Genomic DNA, 9,794 nt, shown 5'->3' on the forward strand with positions numbered 1-9,794 from the left:
AGACTCCTGACCTTAAGAGATCTGCCCACCTCAGACTCCCAAAGTACTGGGATTATAGGCATGAGCCACTGCGCCTGGCCCATTTTTCTTTTTTTAACCACAGAATTTAGTATAGGACATTGTGGGCCGGGCGTGGTGATTCATGCCTGTAATCCAAGCACTTTGGAGGCCAAGGCGGGAGGATCACCTGTGGTCAGGAGTTCAAGACCAGCCTGACCAACATGATGAAACCCTGTCTTTAAAAAAAAAAAATGTATAGGACATTATACATGGGAGTGCTTATATTTTTTCTCCCCTCCCTGACAGCCCCCATTTTTTATTCTTATGAGGTAGACAATAAAGACAGCTGAATCCACCTTGCCCTTGGGGGAAGAAAGAAGATGAAGCCATTTCCCCTGGGCTGGATAAAGGCCCAAAGTAGCCTTTGAGGCCAGAGGCAATAAATAATCTCCGGACCTCTGAGGTCAGGGCCCTGCCTCCTCCGCAGCCACTCTGACCTGCATAATGGGACAACAGGCAGTTATGATTCATGCCAGTGCCTCCTGGGCTCCTGCCAGCCTAGTCTGAGGAAGCTCCACAGTTGGAATTAGATAGGCCTGAAAATATGGCCCCCCAGGGACAGCTAGGGCCATGCTCTTGGGAGCCTGGCAGGGGCAAGAGGCCTGGAGAGGTTTTTAGAATCGGGACTGGAGACACAGGGCTGCTTTAGCCTTCTCCTGTTTGTGCAGCTGGAGCCCCAGGGAGAAATCAACAGTCATAACCCAACTAGACAGAGCAAAAAGAAATGAGCTTAGAGCACAGAAGGAGGACTTAGATAGTAATAATGCGGTGAGTGGCTTGGGCAATGACTGTTGCAATAATATTACCTCCCATTTGTACAGGACTTTACTGTGCACAAAATGCTCTTACATATATTATTGTATTTGGCCTTCACAACAACTCTGTGAAATAGACAAATCATTGCCCAGATTTTCAAGTGAGAGGGTTTGGAACTCAGAGATATTAATCAGTTCACCAAAAGTCGCACAGCTAGTGAACTAGCTGTCTTTTGACTTTACAATGCTAAAAAGAGATCTACCTGAATGAACCAGAGGACATCCAGAGCTAAAAGATAAAGAAATTTCATAGTTATCTTTTAAGAATAGGGGATTCCCCACTATGTTTAGAGGAAGTTCGGCTAGAGAATCTGGCTGGGGAGAAAAGAAAATGACTCCCCAAAGCCTCAGGCTTATAGCAGGGCAGGTGGGAAGGCAGAAGGTCTGGGCACATGAACACCAGAGTGTATGTTTTGCCTTCAAACACATAACCTCCTAGAACAGTGACAATGGAGACTTTGCTTCTATTTTTAGACACCAGTGGATATGGAGGATGGGGTCAACGATGGAATTCTCAGCTCAGGCTTTAAACAAGACCCTCACGGTGCAGAGTGTGCGTGAGCAGAGGATGTAAGGAACTAGGGTGCAGGGAGAGTCCGACTAGTACTTATGAGATCTTGGGAAATTAGAAAGAAAAATAAATCTCCGAGTTTGTTTTTGTGAGCTCCACAGGGGGATGGCAAGAGATTCATTTGGGGAAAGCCAGCCAGGAAAACAGCTGCTCTGCCCATTCTATGAGCGAAGAGGATGCATCCCAAGGGCCCATTTCCTTGTTCTAGAGAGTTTCCAAGTCAAGGCCTGAGTGAGGATTTTTTTGTTGTTGATTGTTTTGAGACAGGGTCTTGCTCTATGACCCAGACTGGAGAGCAGTAGTGTGACAATGGCTCACTGCAGCCTTGACCTCCCAGGCTCAAGCAGTCCTCCTTCCTCAGCCTTCCAGAGTGCTGGCTGGGACTGCAGGTGTGAGCCTCCATGTCCAGAGTAGACTCTCTCCTTGCCTCACCTTTCATTTCCTTCCCAGTGGAGTGAAGAGGAGCCACCAGAGTTGGTGTCCTTACCTCCATTAGAATTACTCCTGCCCCAAGAGGTGGTGAACTGGCTTGATAGGCCTCTCTTCCTGGGCTTTGTGAGCCTCAGGAATCAGCCCAGAGGCAGAACCAAACAGGAGGCTAACTGGCAAAGAAGAAATGCAATTCATAGAGTTCAGCGCCTGTGTCCCAATGCAGAACGGAGAAAGGTGGGGCATGAAGCCTGACTTTCAGAGGACGTATTCATGGAGGGGTATTTTCCAGACAGGCATAAGGAACCTCAAAAGGTCGTGTGGACTCTCTTCTAGCCCATGCACTTGGTCAGCTATGTCTGATCTGTCAGTTCTTCGTTTTCTACAACAGGTCCTGGGGCTTCTATACATTGCTTTTATTTATTTTTTTCAATGTGAAGTTGGGGGCACATCTCATTTTTATCCCTTTGGGGATCATCTGGATCCTATGCCCCTTGCCCTGAACTGCACAAAGCCCAGTTCCAAGTGATGGGAAAAAGGGAGATTCAAGTGTCAAACAATAATAGCAAGATATTATCAATGTAGGCCTGTGATTGTGTCATATAAAAAATAAAATACACACCAGTTAATCAAAGCACTACAGACACTTTTAAGTAATCCCACTTTGGCTTTGCATAACTCCATACACTGCCAGCAGCGCTCTTGTCTACCACCAGAGACCATAATATACATCAAAAATTCTCCTTCAAATTTATTTTCAGTAAAGATTGGTCTTTTGAACTGCAGCAGTGGAAGCTTAAGGGTACAAAATCTCTCTCGCTTTTTTCTCTTTTCTTTTTCTGTCTCCCCTGTCTTTCTCTGGTGGGGCGGTGACTCTGGGGCAGGGGACAGGAGCAGCAGTGGGTCCCACACACCCTGCTGAACCTTCTGTCCTTGGCATGGATCAGTTCCTCTCATCTGCCACTTGATTAAGACATTAAAGCAGGAAGGTGAAGAAAGGTTGAGCTGCAGTGAGAGAGAGAGAGAGAGAGAGAGAGAGAGAGAGAGAGAGAGAGAGAGAGAGAGAGGGAGAGAGAGGGAGGGAGGGAGGGAGAGAGAGAGAGAAAATTCCCTTCATTTGCTTGGGAAAATGCCTCCAATTGCTGGGCCCAAGGGTGGTCTTGAGCTACCCCAGCTGGGATGACACAAACTTAGGACTTTCTTAGAATCCCAGATTTTGTGACATGTACAACATCGGGTGCTTAGAGGCACTGATGACAACCCCACACCCTCATGGAATCCTTTCTTGCTATCCTCACCAATGGGACAGTGAATAAGATAGTCTTCCCAAGTCATAGGGGGACTGCGGCAGGTCATTTGTCATGAGAGACAGTACTTTTTAGTGACTAAACCTTACTCCTAGGTTTGAATTCGAATTTATTACTTAATGACTGGATGACGATGTCAGGGATTTTTAAAATTGTGGTAAATATACACAACAAAAGTTATCTTTTTTTGTTTTTGAGACAGGGTCTCACTTTGTCACCCAGGCTGGAGTGCAGTGGTGCCGTAATGGCTCACTGCAGCCTTGGTCTCCCGGGCTCAAGTGATCCTCCCACCTCAGCCTCCTGAGTAGCTGGGACAATAGGCACATGCTATCATACCCAGCTGATTGTATGTGTGTGTGTGTGTGTGTGTGTGTATTTTTTGTAGAGATGTGATTTCTCCATGTTGCCCAGGTTGGCCTCAAACTTCTGAGCTCAAGTGATCCACCTGCCAAGGCCTCCCAAGTGTTGAGATGACAAGCGTGAGCCTCTGCTCCTAGCCCATTTGAACAACGTTTAAGTGTGCTGTTCACTGGCATTAGGTACCTTCAGGTTGTTGTGTGCCCAGCACCACCATCCATCTCCAGAATTTTTTTAGCTTCTTGAATTGAAACTCTATATCCATTAAACACTGATTCCTCATCCCACTCCCCACACCCCCTGGTAACCACCATTCCACTCTCTGTCTCTATGGTTTTGCCCCCTGTAGGTATGCCACAGAAGGAGAATCATACAGCATTTGTTTTTTTGTGCCTCGATTACCTCACTTAGCAGAATGTCCTCAGGGTTTTTTCGTGTCGTAGCATGTGTCCTTGATGTCAGGTTTTTGCTCTGAGTATACTGAGAGTTGCCAGCTCATGTACTCTGCTGCTTTGCTCTGGTTCAAAATGAAGAGTGGGCTAAGTGAAACCTGTAGGGGGACAAAGAAGAATATATCCATAGACTCTTAGAGCTGAAGGAGATCTTAAATGTCATCTGATTCTGTCTCCCACCATTGGGGATATCCTCACTGTGAGCTCTGAGTGGGAAGGTGGACTTATCGATAAGAGTGGTAATTCTCCATATTTTTAAAATAACTTACATTTTTTCCTGAGATGTTTGTATCTATGATTTCACTTGATCCTAACAACGATTCTAAGGTAGGTCCAGGCGGGTCTTATTTTCCCCATTTTACTCAGAAGGAAACCAAAGCCCAGAGGTAGAGTTGAATTTGCTTCTGAATGGCTGTGACTGAGTCTCTTGTTTTCCAGTCTTCTGTGCTTATCCCTTCCCACAGTAGTCCAGGTTTGCAGACTTGTTTCTATTTCATTCATTTTTTTTTTTTTTTTTGAGACAGAGTCTTACTTAGTTGCCCAGGCTGGAGTGCAGTAGCATAATCTCAGCTCACTGCAGCCTCTGTCTCCTGGGTTCAAGTGATTCTTCTGCCTCAGCCTCCTGAGTAGCTGGGACTACAGGTGTGTGCCACCACACCTGGCTAATTTTTGTATTTTTAATAGAGATAGGGTTTCACCATGTTGGCCAGGCTGGTCTCGAACTTCTGACCTCAAGTGTTCCACCTGCCTCGGCCCCCCAAAGTTTTGGGATTATAGATGTGAACCACCACACCCAGCCTCCATTTTATTCTTTAACTAAGGTTCACTTAACTCTTGCCTAATTTTCTTGGAGTTGTCACTTTAGAACCCTGAGTCAGCTATATGAACCTTCTAGATCATGTCCCAGAAAAGGAAAGGTGATACTTAGACATTGTCAGATTTGAGCTGGGGTGAAACTAAGTGCTCAGAATCAAGGGATTCACTGCACTAGAGAAGATTTCAGTTACATGAAGGCCACCATCTTGGGAGTTGGGAGATTCTTCTGGCATCTGAACTAAGTCCTTTCTACAATAATAATAATAATAATTGTCTTTTCTATTATCCTGAGATCAATGGGAGCAGAGAGGACTGGCTGCTGTCAATTACACTATGCTTATACAAGACAAATTTCTCACCCAACCTCCTTGCCCTTGGCTGAACTGTCCAATCCTGAACTTTCATGGAGAAGAAAGAAGTCCATGGAAAGGGATTTTCTTTGTCAGCTGCTCCTGACCACAGTGCTGGGGTTTGAATGCTCAAGGTGCCCCAAGGCACCATCCCAAGGGTATTTTCCCTAGAGGTCTCTAAGAGTTGGGAGAAATTTAAGAAGAGCAAGCTGCCTTCCATCTGCTATCCCCATGGGTCATGTGGCCCCAGATGGTGCAGGATAAGTGGGGGCAAAGGGCAAGGGGGAAGTATGTCAACTGGAACATCACAGGAGTCTAAACAAGGACTGCTGTTTGCTGTCCATGTCTTATTTTTTTGATCTCACCAAAGGAATACAACCCTACAATAAACACTCCAGCCTTACGTAAATAAGCACCAGCCTGCAACTGCCTCTGTAGCCAGCTCAGTGGTTTCCTGAGATTAAGAACACAGGTATAAGCCTTAGAAGGTGCCACAGCTAAGAACTATAAAAGTGATCCACAATGAAAGTGATGAGACACTGGGGTGAGCAGCCCAATGGTGTTGGAGTCGGGTGGGAAATGGGGGTAAACACTGCAGAATCAGCTTTCCTGGGGATAAGAAAGCCTGGGAGAAAGGCTGGTTTCTGAGCAGTCCAGAGGTAGGAACAGATGAAACAATCTTATTTGGGCTTGAGCAGCCAAAAGACTCTTTGGAAATCCAGGTCTAAGCCTCTGGAGCTTTCTTTTCAGCTGCCCCAGCTGCACATTCCTGAAAAGCCAGCACTTGTGCGAGGCATCTCCCAACTCAGACATGAGTCACGCCAGCTTATTTTAAGTCCTGACCTCTTCCCGGGAAGGGACTCCAACATGGAAAGCCACGTGCTGTGAAGCAACCATGGACCCCGGCCAAGGGAAACAGAGCGCCCCCCCCCCCCCACCAGCTTCCTGACAACATCCTTCCCAGAAGCCCAGTGTAAGCAGGGGCCAGGAGCAGCTGTGGACACTCACACCCCTCTCTCTTGCCTGGGGGGAACAGTGGGCCGCACTGCGCTGGCAGCTCTTATGCCCATCATGATGCTGCTGACGGCTGGGGCAGGGGGTAGCAGGCAGGGAGAAGAAGCCCTGTGTTCTTTTCTTTCCAGGACTCTGGCCTTGGTTTTCCAGTCCACACCAGATTGTCCTGAAAGGCTACTGCAGTTCTTTGGGGATAAATGGGCAGGGGGAGTACAAAGCCCATGATCTCTTGGCCAAGTGTATTTAAAGCCTTTTAATAATTCATATCCCATTTCCATACACAGCCCCACTTAAAGAAGGATCCCAGGGAAACCTAAAAGCTTTTCTGATTGCACCGGCTCATCCAGCATCTTCATAAAAGGTTCTCAACTGGCCTCTCAGAATCGACGGCAGCAACGCTTATGAAGAAAAACTAATAGTTCCAGCTGGTAGTCATTGAAAAGTCACTTAATATTTCTCAGTACAAGGAGCTCGACTTAATGGGACACAATGTTTTTTTCCTAAGCAGTTGGGAAAAAAAACCCTCGATATCATATTAATAATGTCAAGTTTTATTGGCTCGCTCATTTGACATGATATTAAACTTTTCAGACTCCATCTCGACTGAGGTACAAGGTTGTTAAAATGCGGACAGATTGGAGTGCTACAAAAATGTGGCATGGAAGAAATGTCTGTCCAGGTGAGTGCAGAGAGATGGAAAGCTAGTGACATGGGGCTTAATAGACAAATCTACTTAGTGGAAAAACTCTTAGTATGTCACCTGCTTCCCTACACTGACATCTTTCTGAGACCAATGATGCAGGCACGTTATAGGAAGATGGGGTTCAGAACTGTGGCATAGGGTTCTTCACTGTCCTCTGCAAGTCTAGTTAGTTTTCTGGACAGAATGAAGTGAAGACATCATGTTGGGACAGATTACAGTCTGTGAGCCTAGCTTTGCTCCATAGCACCTCCTTGGGACAGAAAACTCCCTGGGTTTCTCTTTTTTAAAATTAATTAATTAATTAATTAACTTTAAAGGCCAGCAGCCTATTGAGCTGAAAGCCTCAGGGGCTAATAGCTTTCCAGGCTGAAGGCCTTTTTTTTCTTTTCTTTTAAATAAGGAGTCTCACTCTGTTGCCCAGGCTGGAGTTCAGTGGTGCGATCTTGGCTCACTACAACCTCCACCTCTTGGGTTCAAGTGATTCTCATGCCTAAGCCTCCCCAGTAGCTGGGATTGCAGGTATATTTTAAGCAAAGAACACCCCAGCAACCCAATAATGCATGTCTAAAGCCATTTTGACGTTGCAGAGATACAGTAATACTTTTATGCTTTGTTTAAAGAAATTGTTTGCAGCATATTTGTAGTGAAATCACTCCAAAGAGTTTATTTTGGATGATTGATTTGTAGGAATCCAGCTCCCACACCCAGAGGATGACACGTAAATCATATCTTCTTTTCATTTATAATAAGGAACAAAATGATCATATTTTGACAAGTCTGATCATTTTGGGGGTTGAGCAGGTTCCCTCAGTGGGCTCAGTCTATAGCTCACAGAACTGATGGAATATTATTATGTCTCATTAAAATCAGCTGCAGCTGCTTCAAATGGCTGCCCCAAAGAAAACAAAGCTATTGGTGGTTTGTCCTGGAGTAATCAGTCTACCTACTGATTTTTAAGAAGGGGACAAGTGGAAATCATTTTAGTTGTGCTTGCCAAAGCCCGTCTTCCCTGAGTTTGAACTTAGAACATCTCCCTAAAACAGACAGGCCCTACCTAGGGCTGACATCAGAAGTCTTTCTGTGTCCTCTCCTCCCCCTTGATGCCGCTGCAGCCTCTGGCCTTCTGACCCCACAGAGACTGCATCACATTTCCAGGCCTAATGGGAATCTTAACTGCCCAGGCTTAATGGGGAGGGTGACATTTGCTGTTTTGGCACCTGCCCTGTCACTAAACCAAACAAGCTGGTTTTGAAGCTCTCATTTGTTTCCAGATTCACAGCCGGGGCAGAAGCCGCCTGTGTCACATCCCCAGAATCTGTGCTGTTATTTCCATATTTGTGTTCAGCTCCGGAGGCTGGGCTTTGGGACATGCTGAGTGGAGTCAGCCTTCTACCCAATCTGAAAGTCTCCTCTCACTCCCCTACAAAAGACAGCAGGACTCCTCTCCTGGTCTCCCCATCTGTTGGGCTGGGGCCTGATCCTGTACTGCTCCCACTTCTTGAGAAGTGAGTTCAGTCTGTGACAGCCACACAGTGAAAAGACCAGAAAAGTTCTCCCGGAACAAAACCTCACCAAGTTCTCAGGGTCCGTGGCAGTCTGTGTAAGAGTAGTACAGTGAAAGAGCTTCCTTCTCTCATCTCCCTCTTTCATCTTCCCTAATCCCCTCCCCTCGACTTATCTTTTTTTTCTCTTTGCCGCCAGCCCCCCTCCTCTTTCTATTCACTATCAAGATCAGCCAATTTAGCGGGCGGCCATACAGTTCCAGCAGAAGGCCCCGGGATCAGTGGCTATGGGGAATGGCACAACCAGAAGGAGAAATCAAAGATGAAATGAGCATTTGGATCTTGCTGAAACTGAAGCTTAGCACCCTTTATGCATTATTCATGTGTGACATTGTCACCCTCTTCTCTACACTCTCCACTGAGTTACAACAACAGAGCCTTGAATCCTCGTGGCTTTGAAATAATTTGCACAATGACACTGATCTATCTTCAGCCTTGCCAACACCCCACACACGGCCAAGTTCTGGTCTGGCTCAGGTATAGCTGCATGTCAGGTCAGCGTGAAACCACAATCATAGCCTTTGACAAGACACTTCTCAAAAAAAAAAAAAAAAAAAAAAAAGAAAAATTAAAAAAATAAGACACTTCACGGAAGTGGGTAACAATTTGCATTTGGCATCTAGCTCTTGATACCTGAACCAGATGGTCAAAATCCTAAGCAAGCAAGGGGTCTTGATTGGATTATTTGAAACTATGAATTATTGACCTTGGGCAAGTCATCAGATGGCTCTGAGCTTGGATGTTCCATTCCCAAAACTTGGAGTTCACAATGACTTCCTTACAGGCATGCTGTGAGGACTGAATTAGTTCATATGGATATGTGGACATGCTTTGTAAACTATAAAACACTGAATTAATATAAAAGCAATTTAAAAAGACTGAAGTGTATTAGGCATTCATGATGTGCTTGCCATTATGCTATTGGCACTTACTTGCTCATTTAATCTTCAGAGAAATACCCGTGAGGTTGATACTGTTGTTCCCCCTCCCTTTTTCTTCATGTCAGGCAGGTAATGCGCTGCAGTTGGAATAAGGCTTGAAGGAGGCACACCTGACACCTGTGCCGGAACACCCAGTCACTGTCTTATGAACTACAGAAGGACCTCCCCTTTCTTAAAGATGAGGAAATTCGAGAGGTGGTTAAGGGAAGTCCAAAGCTGGGATTCTCGTCCAGGCTGTCTCTTCCCTCCCACTCTGCAGGCACCCATTCCACGTCTAGGAGCAGTTAACTCTCCCGTCTTTGTGCACAAACACAAATGTTGATTTACCAGCATGTCAAATATTACCCCCGACCCTCCTTGGATTGCTCCTAAGCTGGAGGCAGCTAGATGTCTTGGACCTCTGCTACTTCATTTGCA

The 9,794-nt window shown here is 45.9% G+C and overlaps 1 non-coding gene across 1 annotated transcript; it reads right to left on the reverse strand.

Annotated features, from left to right (window-relative positions):
- Positions 1 to 9,436: 9,436 nt before the first annotated feature.
- LOC118146049 (small nucleolar RNA U13) lies at positions 9,437 to 9,539 on the reverse strand. Its single transcript, XR_004731512.1, has one exon. It is a non-coding gene; the product is annotated as a small nucleolar RNA U13 (small nucleolar RNA).
- Between the last annotated feature and the right edge of the window lie 255 nt (positions 9,540 to 9,794).

This window comes from Callithrix jacchus, chromosome 10, assembly GCF_049354715.1.
Source record: "Callithrix jacchus isolate 240 chromosome 10, calJac240_pri, whole genome shotgun sequence".
NCBI lineage: Eukaryota > Metazoa > Chordata > Mammalia > Primates > Cebidae > Callithrix > Callithrix jacchus.